This window comes from Limanda limanda, chromosome 10, assembly GCF_963576545.1.
Source record: "Limanda limanda chromosome 10, fLimLim1.1, whole genome shotgun sequence".
Classification (NCBI taxonomy): Eukaryota; Metazoa; Chordata; class Actinopteri; order Pleuronectiformes; family Pleuronectidae; genus Limanda; species Limanda limanda.
The window spans coordinates 5,506,733-5,524,967 of record NC_083645.1 but is presented as its reverse complement, the minus strand read 5'-3'; the positions used below and the strand labels follow the sequence as shown (position 1 = coordinate 5,524,967).

At 44.2% G+C, this 18,235-nt stretch overlaps 45 non-coding genes across 45 annotated transcripts; all 45 read right to left on the bottom strand.

Annotated features, from left to right (window-relative positions):
* Window positions 1-269: 269 nt before the first annotated feature.
* Window positions 270-376, bottom strand: LOC133012900 (U6 spliceosomal RNA). The gene has a single exon (XR_009681330.1). It is a non-coding gene; the product is annotated as a U6 spliceosomal RNA (small nuclear RNA).
* Window positions 377-672: 296 nt separating this feature from the next.
* On the bottom strand, window positions 673-779 carry LOC133012960 (U6 spliceosomal RNA). Its single transcript, XR_009681387.1, has one exon. It is a non-coding gene; the product is annotated as a U6 spliceosomal RNA (small nuclear RNA).
* Window positions 780-1,074: 295 nt separating this feature from the next.
* On the bottom strand, window positions 1,075-1,181 carry LOC133012497 (U6 spliceosomal RNA). The gene has a single exon (XR_009680952.1). It is a non-coding gene; the product is annotated as a U6 spliceosomal RNA (small nuclear RNA).
* Window positions 1,182-1,478: 297 nt separating this feature from the next.
* On the bottom strand, window positions 1,479-1,585 carry LOC133012496 (U6 spliceosomal RNA). Its single transcript, XR_009680951.1, has one exon. It is a non-coding gene; the product is annotated as a U6 spliceosomal RNA (small nuclear RNA).
* A 296-nt stretch (window positions 1,586-1,881) lies between these two features.
* Window positions 1,882-1,988, bottom strand: LOC133012410 (U6 spliceosomal RNA). Its single transcript, XR_009680871.1, has one exon. It is a non-coding gene; the product is annotated as a U6 spliceosomal RNA (small nuclear RNA).
* A 295-nt stretch (window positions 1,989-2,283) lies between these two features.
* LOC133012495 (U6 spliceosomal RNA) lies at window positions 2,284-2,390 on the bottom strand. The gene has a single exon (XR_009680950.1). It is a non-coding gene; the product is annotated as a U6 spliceosomal RNA (small nuclear RNA).
* A 296-nt stretch (window positions 2,391-2,686) lies between these two features.
* On the bottom strand, window positions 2,687-2,793 carry LOC133012561 (U6 spliceosomal RNA). Its single transcript, XR_009681011.1, has one exon. It is a non-coding gene; the product is annotated as a U6 spliceosomal RNA (small nuclear RNA).
* Window positions 2,794-3,088: 295 nt separating this feature from the next.
* On the bottom strand, window positions 3,089-3,195 carry LOC133012979 (U6 spliceosomal RNA). The gene has a single exon (XR_009681403.1). It is a non-coding gene; the product is annotated as a U6 spliceosomal RNA (small nuclear RNA).
* Window positions 3,196-3,488: 293 nt separating this feature from the next.
* LOC133012861 (U6 spliceosomal RNA) lies at window positions 3,489-3,595 on the bottom strand. Its single transcript, XR_009681293.1, has one exon. It is a non-coding gene; the product is annotated as a U6 spliceosomal RNA (small nuclear RNA).
* Window positions 3,596-3,890: 295 nt separating this feature from the next.
* Window positions 3,891-3,997, bottom strand: LOC133012494 (U6 spliceosomal RNA). Its single transcript, XR_009680949.1, has one exon. It is a non-coding gene; the product is annotated as a U6 spliceosomal RNA (small nuclear RNA).
* Window positions 3,998-4,293: 296 nt separating this feature from the next.
* Window positions 4,294-4,400, bottom strand: LOC133012356 (U6 spliceosomal RNA). The gene has a single exon (XR_009680819.1). It is a non-coding gene; the product is annotated as a U6 spliceosomal RNA (small nuclear RNA).
* Window positions 4,401-4,694: 294 nt separating this feature from the next.
* Window positions 4,695-4,801, bottom strand: LOC133012958 (U6 spliceosomal RNA). The gene has a single exon (XR_009681385.1). It is a non-coding gene; the product is annotated as a U6 spliceosomal RNA (small nuclear RNA).
* A 295-nt stretch (window positions 4,802-5,096) lies between these two features.
* Window positions 5,097-5,203, bottom strand: LOC133012456 (U6 spliceosomal RNA). The gene has a single exon (XR_009680914.1). It is a non-coding gene; the product is annotated as a U6 spliceosomal RNA (small nuclear RNA).
* Window positions 5,204-5,498: 295 nt separating this feature from the next.
* On the bottom strand, window positions 5,499-5,605 carry LOC133012493 (U6 spliceosomal RNA). The gene has a single exon (XR_009680948.1). It is a non-coding gene; the product is annotated as a U6 spliceosomal RNA (small nuclear RNA).
* A 297-nt stretch (window positions 5,606-5,902) lies between these two features.
* Window positions 5,903-6,009, bottom strand: LOC133012491 (U6 spliceosomal RNA). Its single transcript, XR_009680947.1, has one exon. It is a non-coding gene; the product is annotated as a U6 spliceosomal RNA (small nuclear RNA).
* Window positions 6,010-6,306: 297 nt separating this feature from the next.
* On the bottom strand, window positions 6,307-6,413 carry LOC133012976 (U6 spliceosomal RNA). The gene has a single exon (XR_009681402.1). It is a non-coding gene; the product is annotated as a U6 spliceosomal RNA (small nuclear RNA).
* A 293-nt stretch (window positions 6,414-6,706) lies between these two features.
* LOC133012489 (U6 spliceosomal RNA) lies at window positions 6,707-6,813 on the bottom strand. The gene has a single exon (XR_009680945.1). It is a non-coding gene; the product is annotated as a U6 spliceosomal RNA (small nuclear RNA).
* A 297-nt stretch (window positions 6,814-7,110) lies between these two features.
* Window positions 7,111-7,217, bottom strand: LOC133012488 (U6 spliceosomal RNA). Its single transcript, XR_009680944.1, has one exon. It is a non-coding gene; the product is annotated as a U6 spliceosomal RNA (small nuclear RNA).
* Window positions 7,218-7,513: 296 nt separating this feature from the next.
* On the bottom strand, window positions 7,514-7,620 carry LOC133012409 (U6 spliceosomal RNA). The gene has a single exon (XR_009680870.1). It is a non-coding gene; the product is annotated as a U6 spliceosomal RNA (small nuclear RNA).
* A 295-nt stretch (window positions 7,621-7,915) lies between these two features.
* LOC133012487 (U6 spliceosomal RNA) lies at window positions 7,916-8,022 on the bottom strand. Its single transcript, XR_009680943.1, has one exon. It is a non-coding gene; the product is annotated as a U6 spliceosomal RNA (small nuclear RNA).
* A 296-nt stretch (window positions 8,023-8,318) lies between these two features.
* LOC133012560 (U6 spliceosomal RNA) lies at window positions 8,319-8,425 on the bottom strand. Its single transcript, XR_009681010.1, has one exon. It is a non-coding gene; the product is annotated as a U6 spliceosomal RNA (small nuclear RNA).
* Window positions 8,426-8,720: 295 nt separating this feature from the next.
* Window positions 8,721-8,827, bottom strand: LOC133012975 (U6 spliceosomal RNA). The gene has a single exon (XR_009681401.1). It is a non-coding gene; the product is annotated as a U6 spliceosomal RNA (small nuclear RNA).
* Window positions 8,828-9,120: 293 nt separating this feature from the next.
* Window positions 9,121-9,227, bottom strand: LOC133012860 (U6 spliceosomal RNA). The gene has a single exon (XR_009681292.1). It is a non-coding gene; the product is annotated as a U6 spliceosomal RNA (small nuclear RNA).
* Window positions 9,228-9,522: 295 nt separating this feature from the next.
* LOC133012486 (U6 spliceosomal RNA) lies at window positions 9,523-9,629 on the bottom strand. Its single transcript, XR_009680942.1, has one exon. It is a non-coding gene; the product is annotated as a U6 spliceosomal RNA (small nuclear RNA).
* Window positions 9,630-9,925: 296 nt separating this feature from the next.
* On the bottom strand, window positions 9,926-10,032 carry LOC133012355 (U6 spliceosomal RNA). Its single transcript, XR_009680818.1, has one exon. It is a non-coding gene; the product is annotated as a U6 spliceosomal RNA (small nuclear RNA).
* Window positions 10,033-10,326: 294 nt separating this feature from the next.
* LOC133012957 (U6 spliceosomal RNA) lies at window positions 10,327-10,433 on the bottom strand. The gene has a single exon (XR_009681384.1). It is a non-coding gene; the product is annotated as a U6 spliceosomal RNA (small nuclear RNA).
* A 295-nt stretch (window positions 10,434-10,728) lies between these two features.
* Window positions 10,729-10,835, bottom strand: LOC133012455 (U6 spliceosomal RNA). The gene has a single exon (XR_009680913.1). It is a non-coding gene; the product is annotated as a U6 spliceosomal RNA (small nuclear RNA).
* Window positions 10,836-11,130: 295 nt separating this feature from the next.
* LOC133012485 (U6 spliceosomal RNA) lies at window positions 11,131-11,237 on the bottom strand. The gene has a single exon (XR_009680941.1). It is a non-coding gene; the product is annotated as a U6 spliceosomal RNA (small nuclear RNA).
* A 297-nt stretch (window positions 11,238-11,534) lies between these two features.
* Window positions 11,535-11,641, bottom strand: LOC133012484 (U6 spliceosomal RNA). Its single transcript, XR_009680940.1, has one exon. It is a non-coding gene; the product is annotated as a U6 spliceosomal RNA (small nuclear RNA).
* Window positions 11,642-11,938: 297 nt separating this feature from the next.
* LOC133012483 (U6 spliceosomal RNA) lies at window positions 11,939-12,045 on the bottom strand. The gene has a single exon (XR_009680939.1). It is a non-coding gene; the product is annotated as a U6 spliceosomal RNA (small nuclear RNA).
* A 296-nt stretch (window positions 12,046-12,341) lies between these two features.
* Window positions 12,342-12,444, bottom strand: LOC133012420 (U6 spliceosomal RNA). The gene has a single exon (XR_009680880.1). It is a non-coding gene; the product is annotated as a U6 spliceosomal RNA (small nuclear RNA).
* A 291-nt stretch (window positions 12,445-12,735) lies between these two features.
* LOC133012989 (U6 spliceosomal RNA) lies at window positions 12,736-12,842 on the bottom strand. The gene has a single exon (XR_009681413.1). It is a non-coding gene; the product is annotated as a U6 spliceosomal RNA (small nuclear RNA).
* A 293-nt stretch (window positions 12,843-13,135) lies between these two features.
* On the bottom strand, window positions 13,136-13,242 carry LOC133012947 (U6 spliceosomal RNA). Its single transcript, XR_009681374.1, has one exon. It is a non-coding gene; the product is annotated as a U6 spliceosomal RNA (small nuclear RNA).
* Window positions 13,243-13,539: 297 nt separating this feature from the next.
* On the bottom strand, window positions 13,540-13,646 carry LOC133012482 (U6 spliceosomal RNA). Its single transcript, XR_009680938.1, has one exon. It is a non-coding gene; the product is annotated as a U6 spliceosomal RNA (small nuclear RNA).
* Window positions 13,647-13,942: 296 nt separating this feature from the next.
* Window positions 13,943-14,049, bottom strand: LOC133012728 (U6 spliceosomal RNA). The gene has a single exon (XR_009681168.1). It is a non-coding gene; the product is annotated as a U6 spliceosomal RNA (small nuclear RNA).
* A 293-nt stretch (window positions 14,050-14,342) lies between these two features.
* LOC133012386 (U6 spliceosomal RNA) lies at window positions 14,343-14,449 on the bottom strand. The gene has a single exon (XR_009680847.1). It is a non-coding gene; the product is annotated as a U6 spliceosomal RNA (small nuclear RNA).
* A 295-nt stretch (window positions 14,450-14,744) lies between these two features.
* Window positions 14,745-14,851, bottom strand: LOC133012481 (U6 spliceosomal RNA). The gene has a single exon (XR_009680937.1). It is a non-coding gene; the product is annotated as a U6 spliceosomal RNA (small nuclear RNA).
* Window positions 14,852-15,147: 296 nt separating this feature from the next.
* Window positions 15,148-15,254, bottom strand: LOC133012922 (U6 spliceosomal RNA). The gene has a single exon (XR_009681351.1). It is a non-coding gene; the product is annotated as a U6 spliceosomal RNA (small nuclear RNA).
* A 294-nt stretch (window positions 15,255-15,548) lies between these two features.
* On the bottom strand, window positions 15,549-15,655 carry LOC133012801 (U6 spliceosomal RNA). The gene has a single exon (XR_009681237.1). It is a non-coding gene; the product is annotated as a U6 spliceosomal RNA (small nuclear RNA).
* Window positions 15,656-15,950: 295 nt separating this feature from the next.
* Window positions 15,951-16,057, bottom strand: LOC133012774 (U6 spliceosomal RNA). Its single transcript, XR_009681212.1, has one exon. It is a non-coding gene; the product is annotated as a U6 spliceosomal RNA (small nuclear RNA).
* A 296-nt stretch (window positions 16,058-16,353) lies between these two features.
* LOC133012727 (U6 spliceosomal RNA) lies at window positions 16,354-16,460 on the bottom strand. The gene has a single exon (XR_009681167.1). It is a non-coding gene; the product is annotated as a U6 spliceosomal RNA (small nuclear RNA).
* A 294-nt stretch (window positions 16,461-16,754) lies between these two features.
* Window positions 16,755-16,861, bottom strand: LOC133012859 (U6 spliceosomal RNA). The gene has a single exon (XR_009681291.1). It is a non-coding gene; the product is annotated as a U6 spliceosomal RNA (small nuclear RNA).
* Window positions 16,862-17,156: 295 nt separating this feature from the next.
* Window positions 17,157-17,263, bottom strand: LOC133012480 (U6 spliceosomal RNA). The gene has a single exon (XR_009680936.1). It is a non-coding gene; the product is annotated as a U6 spliceosomal RNA (small nuclear RNA).
* Window positions 17,264-17,559: 296 nt separating this feature from the next.
* Window positions 17,560-17,666, bottom strand: LOC133012425 (U6 spliceosomal RNA). The gene has a single exon (XR_009680885.1). It is a non-coding gene; the product is annotated as a U6 spliceosomal RNA (small nuclear RNA).
* A 294-nt stretch (window positions 17,667-17,960) lies between these two features.
* Window positions 17,961-18,067, bottom strand: LOC133012948 (U6 spliceosomal RNA). The gene has a single exon (XR_009681375.1). It is a non-coding gene; the product is annotated as a U6 spliceosomal RNA (small nuclear RNA).
* Between the last annotated feature and the right edge of the window lie 168 nt (window positions 18,068-18,235).

Genomic DNA, 18,235 nt, shown 5'->3' with positions numbered 1-18,235 from the left:
ATATTCCCCCATCAGGTGAGTGGACCCTTTGCTACGGTCAAAAAAGGAAGGAGGCTAAACTTTGGTCACACCCATTGTGGGAAATATGGTTTCGCAACACTGGCCTCTCTCTAACGATCACCGGTACATTGAAAATGGCTACAAATCCTTCCAGTTTGTACCGTGTGAATTCATAAAGAGGCTCAGAGTAAAGCCTCCTGGAACACAGATGAGTGGAAGATTCCTAGAAAAGGAGGAAAGTAGCCTTGTGCCAAAGTCATGTTTGGACCAAAATATGGAAACGCTTCACGAATTTGCGTGTCATCCTTTCGCAGGGGCCATGCTAATCTTCTCTGTATCATATCCGATTTATTATATGTACTGCCGAAGCAAGTACAGGTTTTTCCCTGGAGTGGTGCCTGTATATATTCCCCCATCAGGTGAGTGGACCCTTTGCTACGGTCAAAAAAGGAAGGAGGCTAAACTTTGGTCACACCCATTGTGGGAAATATGGTTTCGCATCACTGGCCTCTCTCTAACGATCACTGATACATTAAAAATGGCTACAAATCCTTCCAGTTTGTACCTGTGAATTCATAAAGAGGCTCAGAGTAAAGCCTCCTGGAACACAGATAAGCGGAAGATTCCTAGAAAAGGATTAAAGTAGCCTTGTGACAAAGTCATTTTTGGACCAAAATATGGAAACGCTTCACGAATTTGCGTGTCATCCTTTCGCAGGGGTCATGCTAATCTTCTCTGTATCGTATCCAATTTATTATATGTACTGCCGGAGCAAATACAGCTGTTGCCCTGCAGTGGTGCCTGTATATAATCCCCCATCAGGTGAGTGGACCCTTTGCTACGGTCAAAAAAGGAAGGAGGCTAAACTTTGGTCACACCCATTGTGGGAAATATGGTTTCACATCACTGGCCTCTCTCTAACGATCACGATGCATTGAAAATGGCTACAAATCCGTCCAGGTTGTACCGTGTGAATTCATAAAGAGGCTCAGAGTAAAGCCTCCTGGAACACAGATAAGCGGAAGATTCCTAGAGAAGGATGAAGTAGCCTTGTGCCAAAGTCATTTTTGGACCAAAATATGGAAACGCTTCACGAATTTGCGTGTCATCCTTTCGCAGGGGCCATGCTAATCTTCTCTGTATCGTATCCAATTTATTATATGTACTGCCGAAGCAAGTACAGGTTTTTCCCTGCAATGGTGCCTGTATATAAACCCCCATCAGGTGAGTGGACCCTTTGCTACGAACAAAAAAGGAAGGAGGCTAAACTTTGGTCACACCCATTGTGGAAAATATGGTTTCGCATCACTGGCCTCTCTCTAACGATCACCGATACATTGAAAATGGCTACAAATCTGTCCAGTTTGTACCGTGTGAATTCATAAAGAGGCTCAGAGTAAAGCCTCCTGGAACACAGATAAGTGGAAGATTCCTAGAAAAGGAGGAAAGTAGCCTTGTGCCAAAGTCATTTTTGGACCAAAATATGGAAACGCTTCACGAATTTGCGTGTCATCCTTTCGCAGGGGCCATGCTAATCTTCTCTGTATCGTATCCAATTTATTATATGTACTGCCGAAGCAAGTACAGGTTTTTCCCTGCAGTGGTGCCTGTATATATTCCCCCATCAGGTGAGTGGACCCTTTGCTACGGTCAAAAAAGGAAGGAGGCTAAACTTTGGTCACACCCATTGTGGGAAATATGGTTTCGCATCACTGGCCTCTCTCTAACGATCACCGATACATTGAAAATGGCTACAAATCCGTCCAGTTTGTACCGTGTGAATTCATAAAGAGGCTCAGAGTAAAGCCTCCTGGAACACAGATAAGCGGAAGATTCCTAGAAAAGGATGAAGTAGCCTTGTGCCAAAGTCATTTTTGGACCAAAATATGGAAACGCTTCAGGAATTTTCGTGTCATCCTTTCGCAGGGGCCATGCTAATCTTCTATGTATCGTATCCAATTTATTATATGTACTGCTGAAGCAAGTACAGGTTTTTCCCTGCAGTGGTGCCTGTATTTTCCCCCATCAGGTGAGTGGACCCTTTGCTACGGTCAAAAAAGGAAGGAGGCTAAACTTTGGTCACACCCATTGTGGGAAATATGGTTTCGCATCACTGGCCTCTCTCTAACGATCACCGGTACATTGAAAATGGCTACAAATCCTTCCAGTTTGTACCGTGTGAATTCATAAAGAGGCTCAGAGTAAAGCCTCCTGGAACACAGATAAGTGGAAGATTCCTAGAAAAGGAGGAAAGTAGCCTTGTGCCAAAGTCATTTTTGGACCAAAATATGGAAACGCTTCACGAATTTGCGTGTCATCCTTTCGCAGGGGCCATGCTAATCTTCTCTGTATCGTATCCAATTTATTATATGTACTGCCGAAGCAAGTACAGGTTTTTCCCTGCAGTGGTGCCTGTATATATTCCCCCATCAGGTGAGTGGACCCTTTGCTACGGTCAAAAAAGGAAGGAGGCTAAACTTTGGTCACATCCATTGTGGGACATATGGTTTCGCATTACTGGCCTCGCTCTAACGATCACCGATACATTAAAAATGGCTCCAAATCCTTCCAGTTTGTACCTGTGAATTCATAAAGTGGCTCAGAGTAAAGCCTCCTGGAACACAGATAAGCAGAAGATTCCTAGAAAAGGATGAAAGTAGCCTTGTGCCAAAGTCATTTTTGGACCAAAATATGGAAACGCTTCACGAATTTGCGTGTCATCCTTTCGCAGGGGCCATGCTAATCTTCTCTGTATCGTATCCAATTTATTATATGTACTGCTGAAGCAAGTACAGGTTTTTCCCTGCAGTGGTGCCTGTATATTCCCCCATCAGGTGAGTGGACCCTTTGCTACGGTCAAAAAAGGAAGGAGGCTAAACTTTGGTCACACCCATTGTGGGAAATATGGTTTTGCATCACTGGCCTCTCTCTAACGATCACCGATACATTGAAAATGGCTACAAATCCTTCCAGTTTGTACCGTGTGAATTCTTAAAGAGGCTCAGAGTAAAGTCTCCTGGAACACAGATAAGCGGAAGAGTCCTAGAAAAGGATGAAAGTAGCCTTGTGCCAAAGTCATTTTTGGACCAAAATATGGAAACGCTTCACGAATTTGCGTGTCATGCTTTCGCAGGGGCCATGCTAATCTTCTCTGTATCGTATCCAATTTATTATATGTACTGCCGGAACAAGTACAGGTGTTTCCCTGCAGTGGTGCCTGTATATTCCCCCATCAGGTGAGTGGACCCTTTGCTACGGTCAAAAAAGGAAGGAGGCTAAACTTTGGTCACACCCATTGTGGGAAATATGGTTTCACATCACTGGCCTCTCTCTAACGATCACGATGCATTGAAAATGGCTACAAATCCGTCCAGGTTGTACCGTGTGAATTCATAAAGAGGCTCAGAGTAAAGCCTCCTGGAACACAGATAAGCGGAAGATTCCTAGAAAAGGATGAAGTAGCCTTGTGCCAAAGTCATTTTTGGACCAAAATATGGAAACGCTTCAGGAATTTTCGTGTCATCCTTTCGCAGGGGCCATGCTAATCTTCTCTGTATCGTATCCAATTTATTATATGTACTGCTGAAGCAAGTACAGGTTTTTCCCTGCAGTGGTGCCTGTATATTCCCCCATCAGGTGAGTGGACCCTTTGCTACGGTCAAAAAAGGAAGGAGGCTAAACTTTGGTCACACCCATTGTGGGAAATATGGTTTCGCATCACTGGCCTCTCTCTAACGATCACCGGTACATTGAAAATGGCTACAAATCCTTCCAGTTTGTACCGTGTGAATTCATAAAGAGGCTCAGAGTAAAGCCTCCTGGAACACAGATGAGTGGAAGATTCCTAGAAAAGGAGGAAAGTAGCCTTGTGCCAAAGTCATTTTTGGACCAAAATATGGAAACGCTTCACGAATTTGCGTGTCATCCTTTCGCAGGGGCCATGCTAATCTTCTCTGTATCGTATCCAATTTATTATATGTACTGCCGAAGCAAGTACAGGTTTTTCCCTGGAGTGGTGCCTGTATATATTCCCCCATCAGGTGAGTGGACCCTTTGCTACGGTCAAAAAAGGAAGGAGGCTAAACTTTGGTCACACCCATTGTGGGAAATATGGTTTCGCATCACTGGCCTCTCTCTAACGATCACAGATACATTGAAAATGGCTACAAATCCTTCCAGTTTGTACCGTGTGAATTCATAAAGAGGCTCAGAGTAAAGCCTCCTGGAACACAGATAAGCGGAAGATTCCTGGAAAAGGATGAAGTAGCCTTGTGCCAAAGTCATGTTTGGACCAAAATATGGAAACGCTTCACGAATTTGCGTGTCATCCTTTCGCAGGGGCCATGCTAATCTTCTCTGTATCATATCCGATGTATTATATGTACTGCCGAAGCAAGTACAGGTTTTTCCCTGCAGTGGTGCCTGTATATTCCCCCATCAGGTGAGTGGACCCTTTGCTACGGTCAAAAAAGGAAGGAGGCTAAACTTTGGTCACACCCATTGTGGGAAATATGGTTTTGCATTACTGGCCTCTCTCTAACGATCACTGATACATTAAAAATGGCTACAAATCCTTCCAGTTTGTACCTGTGAATTCATAAAGAGGCTCAGAGTAAAGCCTCCTGGAACACAGATAAGCGGAAGATTCCTAGAAAAGGATTAAAGTAGCCTTGTGACAAAGTCATTTTTGGACCAAAATATGGAAACGCTTCACGAATTTGCGTGTCATCCTTTCGCAGGGGTCATGCTAATCTTCTCTGTATCGTATCCAATTTATTATATGTACTGCCGGAGCAAATACAGCTGTTGCCCTGCAGTGGTGCCTGTATATTCCCCCATCAGGTGAGTGGACCCTTTGCTACGGTCAAAAAAGGAAGGAGGCTAAACTTTGGTCACACCCATTGTGGGAAATATGGTTTCGCATCACTGGCCTCTCTCTAACGATCACCGATACATTGAAAATGGCTACAAATCCTTCCAGTTTGTACCGTGTGAATTCTTAAAGAGGCTCAGAGTAAAGTCTCCTGGAACACAGACAAGCGGAAGAGTCCTAGAAAAGGATGAAAGTAGCCTTGTGCCAAAGTCATTTTTGGACCAAAATATGGAAACGCTTCACGAATTTGCGTGTCATGCTTTCGCAGGGGCCATGCTAATATTCTCTGTATCGTATCCAATTTATTATATGTACTGCCGGAGGAAGTACAGGTGTTTCCCTGCAGTGGTGCCTGTATATAATCCCCCATCAGGTGAGTGGACCCTTTGCTACGGTCAAAAAAGGAAGGAGGCTAAACTTTGGTCACACCCATTGTGGGAAATATGGTTTCACATCACTGGCCTCTCTCTAACGATCACGATGCATTGAAAATGGCTACAAATCCGTCCAGGTTGTACCGTGTGAATTCATAAAGAGGCTCAGAGTAAAGCCTCCTGGAACACAGATAAGCGGAAGATTCCTAGAAAAGGATGAAGTAGCCTTGTGCCAAAGTCATTTTTGGACCAAAATATGGAAACGCTTCACGAATTTGCGTGTCATCCTTTCGCAGGGGCCATGCTAATCTTCTCTGTATCGTATCCAATTTATTATATGTACTGCCGAAGCAAGTACAGGTTTTTCCCTGCAATGGTGCCTGTATATAAACCCCCATCAGGTGAGTGGACCCTTTGCTACGAACAAAAAAGGAAGGAGGCTAAACTTTGGTCACACCCATTGTGGAAAATATGGTTTCGCATCACTGGCCTCTCTCTAACGATCACCGATACATTGAAAATGGCTACAAATCTGTCCAGTTTGTACCGTGTGAATTCATAAAGAGGCTCAGAGTAAAGCCTCCTGGAACACAGATAAGTGGAAGATTCCTAGAAAAGGAGGAAAGTAGCCTTGTGCCAAAGTCATTTTTGGACCAAAATATGGAAACGCTTCACGAATTTGCGTGTCATCCTTTCGCAGGGGCCATGCTAATCTTCTCTGTATCGTATCCAATTTATTATATGTACTGCCGAAGCAAGTACAGGTTTTTCCCTGCAGTGGTGCCTGTATATATTCCCCCATCAGGTGAGTGGACCCTTTGCTACGGTCAAAAAAGGAAGGAGGCTAAACTTTGGTCACACCCATTGTGGGAAATATGGTTTCGCATCACTGGCCTCTCTCTAACGATCACCGGTACATTGAAAATGGCTACAAATCCTTCCAGTTTGTACCGTGTGAATTCATAAAGAGGCTCAGAGTAAAGCCTCCTGGAACACAGATAAGTGGAAGATTCCTAGAAAAGGAGGAAAGTAGCCTTGTGCCAAAGTCATTTTTGGACCAAAATATGGAAACGCTTCACGAATTTGCGTGTCATGCTTTCGCAGGGGCCATGCTAATCTTCTCTGTATCGTATCCAATTTATTATATGTACTGCCGGAACAAGTACAGGTGTTTCCCTGCAGTGGTGCCTGTATATTCCCCCATCAGGTGAGTGGACCCTTTGCTACGGTCAAAAAAGGAAGGAGGCTAAACTTTGGTCACACCCATTGTGGGAAATATGGTTTCACATCACTGGCCTCTCTCTAACGATCACGATGCATTGAAAATGGCTACAAATCCGTCCAGGTTGTACCGTGTGAATTCATAAAGAGGCTCAGAGTAAAGCCTCCTGGAACACAGATAAGCGGAAGATTCCTAGAGAAGGATGAAGTAGCCTTGTGCCAAAGTCATTTTTGGACCAAAATATGGAAACGCTTCACGAATTTGCGTGTCATCCTTTCGCAGGGGCCATGCTAATCTTCTCTGTATCGTATCCAATTTATTATATGTACTGCCGAAGCAAGTACAGGTTTTTCCCTGCAATGGTGCCTGTATATAAACCCCCATCAGGTGAGTGGACCCTTTGCTACGAACAAAAAAGGAAGGAGGCTAAACTTTGGTCACACCCATTGTGGAAAATATGGTTTCGCATCACTGGCCTCTCTCTAACGATCACCGATACATTGAAAATGGCTACAAATCTGTCCAGTTTGTACCGTGTGAATTCATAAAGAGGCTCAGAGTAAAGCCTCCTGGAACACAGATAAGTGGAAGATTCCTAGAAAAGGAGGAAAGTAGCCTTGTGCCAAAGTCATTTTTGGACCAAAATATGGAAACGCTTCACGAATTTGCGTGTCATCCTTTCGCAGGGGCCATGCTAATCTTCTCTGTATCGTATCCAATTTATTATATGTACTGCCGAAGCAAGTACAGGTTTTTCCCTGCAGTGGTGCCTGTATATATTCCCCCATCAGGTGAGTGGACCCTTTGCTACGGTCAAAAAAGGAAGGAGGCTAAACTTTGGTCACACCCATTGTGGGAAATATGGTTTCGCATCACTGGCCTCTCTCTAACGATCACCGATACATTGAAAATGGCTACAAATCCGTCCAGTTTGTACCGTGTGAATTCATAAAGAGGCTCAGAGTAAAGCCTCCTGGAACACAGATAAGCGGAAGATTCCTAGAAAAGGATGAAGTAGCCTTGTGCCAAAGTCATTTTTGGACCAAAATATGGAAACGCTTCAGGAATTTTCGTGTCATCCTTTCGCAGGGGCCATGCTAATCTTCTATGTATCGTATCCAATTTATTATATGTACTGCTGAAGCAAGTACAGGTTTTTCCCTGCAGTGGTGCCTGTATTTTCCCCCATCAGGTGAGTGGACCCTTTGCTACGGTCAAAAAAGGAAGGAGGCTAAACTTTGGTCACACCCATTGTGGGAAATATGGTTTCGCATCACTGGCCTCTCTCTAACGATCACCGGTACATTGAAAATGGCTACAAATCCTTCCAGTTTGTACCGTGTGAATTCATAAAGAGGCTCAGAGTAAAGCCTCCTGGAACACAGATAAGTGGAAGATTCCTAGAAAAGGAGGAAAGTAGCCTTGTGCCAAAGTCATTTTTGGACCAAAATATGGAAACGCTTCACGAATTTGCGTGTCATCCTTTCGCAGGGGCCATGCTAATCTTCTCTGTATCGTATCCAATTTATTATATGTACTGCCGAAGCAAGTACAGGTTTTTCCCTGCAGTGGTGCCTGTATATATTCCCCCATCAGGTGAGTGGACCCTTTGCTACGGTCAAAAAAGGAAGGAGGCTAAACTTTGGTCACATCCATTGTGGGACATATGGTTTCGCATTACTGGCCTCGCTCTAACGATCACCGATACATTAAAAATGGCTCCAAATCCTTCCAGTTTGTACCTGTGAATTCATAAAGTGGCTCAGAGTAAAGCCTCCTGGAACACAGATAAGCAGAAGATTCCTAGAAAAGGATGAAAGTAGCCTTGTGCCAAAGTCATTTTTGGACCAAAATATGGAAACGCTTCACGAATTTGCGTGTCATCCTTTCGCAGGGGCCATGCTAATCTTCTCTGTATCGTATCCAATTTATTATATGTACTGCTGAAGCAAGTACAGGTTTTTCCCTGCAGTGGTGCCTGTATATTCCCCCATCAGGTGAGTGGACCCTTTGCTACGGTCAAAAAAGGAAGGAGGCTAAACTTTGGTCACACCCATTGTGGGAAATATGGTTTTGCATCACTGGCCTCTCTCTAACGATCACCGATACATTGAAAATGGCTACAAATCCTTCCAGTTTGTACCGTGTGAATTCTTAAAGAGGCTCAGAGTAAAGTCTCCTGGAACACAGATAAGCGGAAGAGTCCTAGAAAAGGATGAAAGTAGCCTTGTGCCAAAGTCATTTTTGGACCAAAATATGGAAACGCTTCACGAATTTGCGTGTCATGCTTTCGCAGGGGCCATGCTAATCTTCTCTGTATCGTATCCAATTTATTATATGTACTGCCGGAACAAGTACAGGTGTTTCCCTGCAGTGGTGCCTGTATATTCCCCCATCAGGTGAGTGGACCCTTTGCTACGGTCAAAAAAGGAAGGAGGCTAAACTTTGGTCACACCCATTGTGGGAAATATGGTTTCACATCACTGGCCTCTCTCTAACGATCACGATGCATTGAAAATGGCTACAAATCCGTCCAGGTTGTACCGTGTGAATTCATAAAGAGGCTCAGAGTAAAGCCTCCTGGAACACAGATAAGCGGAAGATTCCTAGAAAAGGATGAAGTAGCCTTGTGCCAAAGTCATTTTTGGACCAAAATATGGAAACGCTTCAGGAATTTTCGTGTCATCCTTTCGCAGGGGCCATGCTAATCTTCTCTGTATCGTATCCAATTTATTATATGTACTGCTGAAGCAAGTACAGGTTTTTCCCTGCAGTGGTGCCTGTATATTCCCCCATCAGGTGAGTGGACCCTTTGCTACGGTCAAAAAAGGAAGGAGGCTAAACTTTGGTCACACCCATTGTGGGAAATATGGTTTCGCATCACTGGCCTCTCTCTAACGATCACCGGTACATTGAAAATGGCTACAAATCCTTCCAGTTTGTACCGTGTGAATTCATAAAGAGGCTCAGAGTAAAGCCTCCTGGAACACAGATGAGTGGAAGATTCCTAGAAAAGGAGGAAAGTAGCCTTGTGCCAAAGTCATTTTTGGACCAAAATATGGAAACGCTTCACGAATTTGCGTGTCATCCTTTCGCAGGGGCCATGCTAATCTTCTCTGTATCGTATCCAATTTATTATATGTACTGCCGAAGCAAGTACAGGTTTTTCCCTGGAGTGGTGCCTGTATATATTCCCCCATCAGGTGAGTGGACCCTTTGCTACGGTCAAAAAAGGAAGGAGGCTAAACTTTGGTCACACCCATTGTGGGAAATATGGTTTCGCATCACTGGCCTCTCTCTAACGATCACAGATACATTGAAAATGGCTACAAATCCTTCCAGTTTGTACCGTGTGAATTCATAAAGAGGCTCAGAGTAAAGCCTCCTGGAACACAGATAAGCGGAAGATTCCTGGAAAAGGATGAAGTAGCCTTGTGCCAAAGTCATGTTTGGACCAAAATATGGAAACGCTTCACGAATTTGCGTGTCATCCTTTCGCAGGGGCCATGCTAATCTTCTCTGTATCATATCCGATGTATTATATGTACTGCCGAAGCAAGTACAGGTTTTTCCCTGCAGTGGTGCCTGTATATTCCCCCATCAGGTGAGTGGACCCTTTGCTACGGTCAAAAAAGGAAGGAGGCTAAACTTTGGTCACACCCATTGTGGGAAATATGGTTTTGCATTACTGGCCTCTCTCTAACGATCACTGATACATTAAAAATGGCTACAAATCCTTCCAGTTTGTACCTGTGAATTCATAAAGAGGCTCAGAGTAAAGCCTCCTGGAACACAGATAAGCGGAAGATTCCTAGAAAAGGATTAAAGTAGCCTTGTGACAAAGTCATTTTTGGACCAAAATATGGAAACGCTTCACGAATTTGCGTGTCATCCTTTCGCAGGGGTCATGCTAATCTTCTCTGTATCGTATCCAATTTATTATATGTACTGCCGGAGCAAATACAGCTGTTGCCCTGCAGTGGTGCCTGTATATTCCCCCATCAGGTGAGTGGACCCTTTGCTACGGTCAAAAAAGGAAGGAGGCTAAACTTTGGTCACACCCATTGTGGGAAATATGGTTTCGCATCACTGGCCTCTCTCTAACGATCACCGATACATTGAAAATGGCTACAAATCCTTCCAGTTTGTACCGTGTGAATTCTTAAAGAGGCTCAGAGTAAAGTCTCCTGGAACACAGACAAGCGGAAGAGTCCTAGAAAAGGATGAAAGTAGCCTTGTGCCAAAGTCATTTTTGGACCAAAATATGGAAACGCTTCACGAATTTGCGTGTCATGCTTTCGCAGGGGCCATGCTAATATTCTCTGTATCGTATCCAATTTATTATATGTACTGCCGGAGGAAGTACAGGTGTTTCCCTGCAGTGGTGCCTGTATATAATCCCCCATCAGGTGAGTGGACCCTTTGCTACGGTCAAAAAAGGAAGGAGGCTAAACTTTGGTCACACCCATTGTGGGAAATATGGTTTCACATCACTGGCCTCTCTCTAACGATCACGATGCATTGAAAATGGCTACAAATCCGTCCAGGTTGTACCGTGTGAATTCATAAAGAGGCTCAGAGTAAAGCCTCCTGGAACACAGATAAGCGGAAGATTCCTAGAAAAGGATGAAGTAGCCTTGTGCCAAAGTCATTTTTGGACCAAAATATGGAAACGCTTCACGAATTTGCGTGTCATCCTTTCGCAGGGGCCATGCTAATCTTCTCTGTATCGTATCCAATTTATTATATGTACTGCCGAAGCAAGTACAGGTTTTTCCCTGCAATGGTGCCTGTATATAAACCCCCATCAGGTGAGTGGACCCTTTGCTACGAACAAAAAAGGAAGGAGGCTAAACTTTGGTCACACCCATTGTGGAAAATATGGTTTCGCATCACTGGCCTCTCTCTAACGATCACCGATACATTGAAAATGGCTACAAATCTGTCCAGTTTGTACCGTGTGAATTCATAAAGAGGCTCAGAGTAAAGCCTCCTGGAACACAGATAAGTGGAAGATTCCTAGAAAAGGAGGAAAGTAGCCTTGTGCCAAAGTCATTTTTGGACCAAAATATGGAAACGCTTCACGAATTTGCGTGTCATCCTTTCGCAGGGGCCATGCTAATCTTCTCTGTATCGTATCCAATTTATTATATGTACTGCCGAAGCAAGTACAGGTTTTTCCCTGCAGTGGTGCCTGTATATATTCCCCCATCAGGTGAGTGGACCCTTTGCTACGGTCAAAAAAGGAAGGAGGCTAAACTTTGGTCACACCCATTGTGGGAAATATGGTTTCGCATCACTGGCCTCTCTCTAACGATCACCGGTACATTGAAAATGGCTACAAATCCTTCCAGTTTGTACCGTGTGAATTCATAAAGAGGCTCAGAGTAAAGCCTCCTGGAACACAGATAAGTGGAAGATTCCTAGAAAAGGAGGAAAGTAGCCTTGTGCCAAAGTCATTTTTGGACCAAAATATGGAAACGCTTCACGAATTTGCGTGTCATCCTTTCGCAGGGGCCATGCTAATCTTCTCTGTATCGTATCCAATTTATTATATGTACTGCCGAAGCAAGTACAGGTTTTTCCCTGCAGTGGTGCCTGTATATATTCCCCCATCAGGTGAGTGGACCCTTTGCTACGGTCAAAAAAGGAAGGAGGCTAAACTTTGGTCACATCCATTGTGGGACATATGGTTTCGCATTACTGGCCTCGCTCTAACGATCACCGATACATTAAAAATGGCTACAAATCCTTCCAGTTTGTACCTGTGAATTCATGAAGTGGCTCAGAGTAAAGCCTCCTGGAACACAGATAAGCAGAAGATTCCTAGAAAAGGATGAAAGTAGCCTTGTGCCAAAGTCATTTTTGGACCAAAATATGGAAACGCTTCACGAATTTGCGTGTCATCCTTTCGCAGGGGCCATGCTAATCTTCTCTGTATCGTATCCAATTTATTATATGTACTGCCGGAGCAAGTTTCCCTGCAGTGGTGCCTGTATATTCCCCCATCAGGTGAGTGGACCCTTTGCTACGGTCAAAAAAGGAAGGAGGCTAAACTTTGGTCACACCCATTGTGGGAAATATGGTTTTGCATCACTGGCCTCTCTCTAACGATCACCGATACATTGAAAATGGCTACAAATCCTTCCAGTTTGTACCGTGTGAATTCTTAAAGAGGCTCAGAGTAAAGTCTCCTGGAACACAGATAAGCGGAAGAGTCCTAGAAAAGGATGAAAGTAGCCTTGTGCCAAAGTCATTTTTGGACCAAAATATGGAAACGCTTCACGAATTTGCGTGTCATGCTTTCGCAGGGGCCATGCTAATCTTCTCTGTATCGTATCCAATTTATTATATGTACTGCCGGAGCAAGTACAGGTGTTTCCCTGCAGTGGTGCCTGTATATTCCCCCATCAGGTGAGTGGACCCTTTGCTACGGTCAAAAAAGGAAGGAGGCTAAACTTTGGTCACACCCATTGTGGGAAATATGGTTTCACATCACTGGCCTCTCTCTAACGATCACGATGCATTGAAAATGGCTACAAATCCGTCCAGGTTGTACCGTGTGAATTCATAAAGAGGCTCAGAGTAAAGCCTCCTGGAACACAGATAAGCGGAAGATTCCTAGAAAAGGATGAAGTAGCCTTGTGACAAAGTCATTTTTGGACCAAAATATGGAAACGCTTCACGAATTCGCGTGTCATCCTTTCGCAGGGGCCATGCTAATCTTTTCTGTATCGTATCCAATTTATTATATGTACTGCCGAAGCGAGTACAGGTTTTTCCCTGCAGTGGTGCCTGTATATAATCCCCCATCAGGTGAGTGGACCCTTTGCTACGGTCAAAAAAGGAAGGAGGCTAAACTTTGGTCACACCCATTGTGGGAAATATGGTTTCGCATCACTGGCCTCTCTCTAACGATCACCGGTACATTGAAAATGGCTACAAATCCTTCCAGTTTGTACCGTGTGAATTCATAAAGAGGCTCAGAGTAAAGCCTCCTGGAACACAGATGAGTGGAAGATTCCTAGAAAAGGAGGAAAGTAGCCTTGTGCCAAAGTCATTTTTGGACCAAAATATGGAAACGCTTCACGAATTTGCGTGTCATCCTTTCGCAGGGGCCATGCTAATCTTCTCTGTATCGTATCCAATTTATTATATGTACTGCCGAAGCAAGTACAGGTTTTTCCCTGCAGTGGTGCCTGTATATATTCCCCCATCAGGTGAGTGGACCCTTTGCTATGGTCAAAAAAGGAAGGAGGCTAAACTTTGGTCACATCCATTGTGGGAAATATGGTTTCGCATTACTGGCCTCGCTCTAACGATCACCGATACATTAAAAATTGCTACAAATCCTTCCAGTTTGTACCTGTGAATTCAAAAAGTGGCTCAGAGTAAAGCCTCCTGGAACACAGATAAGCAGAAGATTCCTAGAAAAGGATGAAGGTAGCCTTGTGCCAAAGTCATTTTTGGACCAAAATATGGAAACGCTTCACGAATTTGCGTGTCATCCTTTCGCAGGGGCCATGCTAATCTTCTCTGTATCGTATCCAATTTATTATATGTACTGCCGGAGCAAGTACAGGTGTTTCCCTGCAGTGGTGCCTGTATATTCCCCCATCAGGTGAGTGGACCCTTTGCTACGGTCAAAAAAGGAAGGAGGCTAAACTTTGGTCACACCCATTGTGGGAAATATGGTTTCGCATCACTGGCCTCTCTCTAACGATCACGATGCATTGAAAATGGCTACAAATCCGTCCAGTTTGTACCGTGTGAATTCATAAAGAGGCTCAGAGTAAAGCCTCCTGGAACACAGATAAGCGGAAGATTCCTAGAAAAGGATGAAGTAGCCTTGTGCCAAAGTCATTTTTGGACCAAAATATGGAAACGCTTCAGGAATTTTCGTGTCATCCTTTCGCAGGTGCCATGCTAATCTTCTCTGTATCGTATCCAATTTATTATATGTACTGCTGAAGCAAGTACAGGTTTTCCCCTGCAGTGGTGCCTGTATATTCCCCCATCAGGTGAGTGGACCCTTTGCTACGGTCAAAAAAGGAAGGAGGCTAAACTTTGGTCACACCCATTGTGGGAAATATGGTTTCGCATCACTGGCCTCTCTCTAACGATCACCGGTACATTGAAAATGGCTACAAATCCTTCCAGTTTGTACCGTGTGAATTCATAAAGAGGCTCAGAGTAAAGCCTCCTGGAACACAGATGAGTGGAAGATTCCTAGAAAAGGAGGAAAGTAGCCTTGTGCCAAAGTCATTTTTGGACCAAAATATGGAAACGCTTCACGAATTTGCGTGTCATCCTTTCGCAGGGGCCATGCTAATCTTCTCTGTATCGTATCCAATTTATTATATGTACTGCCGAAGCAAGTACAGGTTTTTCCCTGCAGTGGTGCCTGTATATATTCCCCCATCAGGTGAGTGGACCCTTTGCTACGGTCAATAAAGGAAAGAGGCTAAACTTTGGTCACATCCATTGTGGGAAATATGGTTTCGCATTACTGGCCTCGCTCTAACGATCACCGATACATTAAAAATGGCTACAAATCCTTCCAGTTTGTACCTGTGAATTCATAAAGTGGCTCAGAGTAAAGCCTCCTGGAACACAGATAAGCAGAAGATTCCTAGAAAAGGATGAAAGTAGCCTTGTGCCAAAGTCATTTTTGGACCAAGATATGGAAACGCTTCACGAATTTGCGTGTCATCCTTTCGCAGGGGCCATGCTAATCTTCTCTGTATCGTATCCAATTTATTATATGTACTGCCGGAGCAAGTACAGGTGTTTCCCTGCAGTGGTGCCTGTATATTCCCCCATCAGGTGAGTGGACCCTTTGCTACGGTCAAAAAAGGAAGGAGGCTAAACTTTGGTCACACCCATTGTGGGAAATATGGTTTCGCATCACTGGCCTCTCTCTAACGATCACCGATACATTGAAAATGGCTACAAATCCGTCCAGTTTGTACCGTGTGAATTCATAAAGAGGCTCAGAGTAAAGCCTCCTGGAACACAGATAAGCGGAAGATTCCTAGAAAAGGATGAAGTAGCCTTGTGCCAAAGTCAATTTTGGACCAAAATATGGAAACGCTTCACGAATTTGCGTGTCATCCTTTCGCAGGGGCCATGCTAATCTTCTCTGTATCGTATCCAATTTATAATATGTACTGCCGGAGCAAGTACAGGTGTTTCCCTGCAGTGGTGCCTGTATATTCCTCCATCAGGTGAGTGGACCCTTTGCTACGGTCAAAAAACGAAGGAGGCTAAACTTTGGTCACACCCATTGTGGGAAATATGGTTTCGCATCACTGGCCTCTCTCTAACGATCACCGATACATTGAAAATGGCTACAAATCCGTCCAGTTTGTACCGTGTGAATTCATAAAGAGGCTCAGAGTAAAGCCTCCTGGAACACAGATAAGTGGAAGATTCCTAGAAAAGGAGGAAAGTAGCCTTGTGCCAAAGTCATTTTTGGACCAAAATATGGAAACGCTTCACGAATTTGCGTGTCATCCTTTCGCAGGGGCCATGCTAATCTTCTCTGTATCGTATCCAATTTATTATATGTACTGCCTAAGCAAGTACAGGTTTTTCCCTGCAGTGGTGCCTGTATATATTCCCCCATCAGGTGAGTGGACCCTTTGCTACGGTCAAAAAAGGAAGGAGGCTAAACTTTGGTCACACCCATTGTGGGAAATATGGTTTCGCATTACTGGCCTCGCTCTAACGATCACCGATACATTGAAAATGGCTACAAATCCTTCCAGTTTGTACCTGTGAATTCATAAAGTGGCTCAGAGTAAAGCCTCCTGGAACACAGAGAAGCAGAAGATTCCTAGAAAAGGATGAAAGTAGCCTTGTGCCAAAGTCATTTTTGGACCAAAATATGGAAACGCTTCACGAATTTGCGTGTCATCCTTTCGCAGGGGCCATGCTAATCTTCTCTGTATCGTATCCAATTTATTATATGTACTGCCGGAGCAAGTACAGGTGTTTCCCTGCAGTGGTGCCTGTATATTCCCCCATCAGGTGAGTGGACCCTTTGCTACGGTCAAAAAAGGAAGGAGGCTAAACTTTGGTCACACCCATTGTGGGAAATATGGTTTCGCATCACTGGCCTCTCTCTAACGATCACCGATACATTGAAAATGGCTACAAATCCGTCCAGTTTGTACCGGGTGAATTCATAAAGAGGCTCAGAGTAAAGCCTCCTGGAACACAGATAAGCGGAAGATTCCTAGAAAAGGATGAAGTAGCCTTGTGCCAAAGTCATTTTTGGACCAAAATATGGAAACGCTTCAGGAATTTTCGTGTCATCCTTTCGCAGGGGCCATGCTAATCTTCTCTGTATCGTATCCAATTTATTATATGTACTGCTGAAGCAAGTACAGGTTTTTCCCTGCAGTGGTGCCTGTATATTCCCCCATCAGGTGAGTGGACCCTTTGCTACGGTCAAAAAAGGAAGGAGGCTAAACTTTGGTCACACCCATTGTGGGAAATATGGTTTCGCATCACTGGCCTCTCTCTAACGATCACCGGTACATTGAAAATGGCTACAAATCCTTCCAGTTTGTACCGTGTGAATTCATAAAGAGGCTCAGAGTAAAGCCTCCTGGAACACAGATGAGTGGAAGATTCCTAGAAAAGGAGGAAAGTAGCCTTGTGCCAAAGTCATTTTTGGACCAAAATATGGAAACGCTTCACGAATTTGCGTGTCATCCTTTCGCAGGGGCCATGCTAATCTTCTCTGTATCGTATCCAATTTATTATATGTACTGCCGAAGCAAGTACAGGTTTTTCCCTGCAGTGGTGCCTGTATATAATCCCCCATCAGGTGAGTGGACCCTTTGCTACGGTCAAAAAAGGAAGGAGGCTAAACTTTGGTCACACCCATTGTGGGAAATATGGTTTCGCATTACTGGCCTCGCTCTAACGATCACCGATACATTAAAAATGGCTACAAATCCTTCCAGTTTGTACCTGTGAATTCAAAAAGTGGCTCAGAGTAAAGCCTCCTGGAACACAGATAAGCAGAAGATTCCTAGAAAAGGATGAAAGTAGCCTTGTGCCAAAGTCATTTTTGGACCAAAATATGGAAACGCTTCACGAATTTGCGTGTCATCCTTTCGCAGGGGCCATGCTAACCTTCTCTGTATCGTATCCAACTTATTATATGTACTGCCGGAGCAAGTACAGGTGTTTCCATGCAGTGGTGCCTGTATATTCCCCCATCAGGTGAGTGGACCCTTTGCTACGGTCAAAAAAGGAAGGAGGCTAAACTTTGGTCACACCCATTGTGGGAAATATGGTTTCGCATCACTGGCCTCTCTCTAACGATCACCGATACATTGAAAATGGCTACAAATCCGTCCAGTTTGTACCGTGTGAATTTATAAAGAGGCTCAGAGTAAAGCCTCCTGGAACACAGATAAGCGGAAGATTCCTAGAAAAGGATGAAGTAGCCTTGTGCCAAAGTCATTTTTGGACCAAAATATGGAAACGCTTCAGGAATTTTTGTGTCATCCTTTCGCAGGGGCCATGCTAATCTTCTCTGTATCGTATCCAATTTATAATATGTACTGCCGGAGCAAGTACAGGTGTTTCCCTGCAGTGGTGCCTGTATATTCCTCCATCAGGTGAGTGGACCCTTTGCTACGGTCAAAAAACGAAGGAGGCTAAACTTTGGTCACACCCATTGTGGGAAATATGGTTTCGCATCACTGGCCTCTCTCTAACGATCACCGATACATTGAAAATGGCTAC